Source organism: Falco punctatus, assembly GCF_963210335.1.
Source record: "Falco punctatus genome assembly, chromosome: 1".
Taxonomy (NCBI): domain Eukaryota; kingdom Metazoa; phylum Chordata; class Aves; order Falconiformes; family Falconidae; genus Falco; species Falco punctatus.
The window spans coordinates 38,848,088-38,849,185 of record NC_137580.1 but is presented as its reverse complement, the minus strand read 5'-3'; positions in this window follow the sequence as shown (position 1 = coordinate 38,849,185).

The following is a 1,098-nucleotide window of genomic DNA, read 5'->3' as shown; positions in this document are numbered from 1 at the left end:
GCAGCAGGAGGAATTTGGGGAAGGTGTTTTGGGGCTGTATTTAGGGAAGGGGTTTGGGAAGGTGTTTTGAGGAGGTGCTTTGGCATAGGGTGAGTCACTTTGGGAAGGTGCTTTTGGGAAGCACTTGGAGCAAGTGTTTTAGGAAGATGCTTTGGAAAGATGTTTCAGGAAGGCATTTGGGGAAGAAGCTTTGGGGAGGTGTTTAGGGGAAGATGCTTTGGGGAAGGTTTGGGAAGGTGTTTTAGGAAGGTGTTTTGCGAAGATGCTTTGGGGAATTGTTTTGGGAAGATGTTTAGGAAGATGCTTTGGGAAGGTGTTTTGGGAAGATGCTTTGGGAAAGCGTTTTGGGGAAGTGTTTTAGGAAGGCGTTTTGGGAGGACGCTCTGGGGAGGCTCTTCGTTCCCAGCGGCAGGGGCAGCCGGCAGGGAGGAGGGGGCGTTATGCGGCGCTGCGCGGTGCGGTGCGGAGCGGGCTCCGCGGCCACCTGCGCGCCTGCAGTGCCGCCGGCCGCCACCGGGTGGGGCGGCAGGGCAAAGAGTGAGCGCGGCGGCGGCGGGGGGAGGCTGCCGGTCCGCGCCGCGGGAGGGGGGGCTCCTGCACCGGGATGCACCGGGGGGAGCTCCCTGCAGCGGGAGGCGGTGCCCGCGTACGGGTGCGCGGGGTCCCTGCGGCAGGGGGGTCTCCCTCCACGGGGATGCACTGGTGGGGTGGTGACGGTGGCAACTCCCATCGCCGGGAAACGGGGATTTAATGGTGGTGGTGGGGTGATGGTCGTGTCTCTGCGCCGGGATACGCGGGCAGAGGGGTTCAGCAAGGAGTCCACGAGGGTTGGTGACCTGGAGTGGCGGGGGTCCCTGCCACGGCGGTACCCCAGGATGCGGGGAGGGGGGTCGCTGTACCAGCCCCGGGATGCTGGGGGTGTGTGTGTGTGGGATTCCCGCACCCTGGGTCCATCCCCGTCCCGGGATGGAGGCGGAGGAAAGGGGCTCCAGGCCCAGGTCACCCCAAAGGAAGGGGGACACCCCTTGACTCCCCGGGAGCCTACCGGGGTGGGGCGGCACAACCCCCTCGGCGCTCTGCGGCCCCACCGAGCACCGG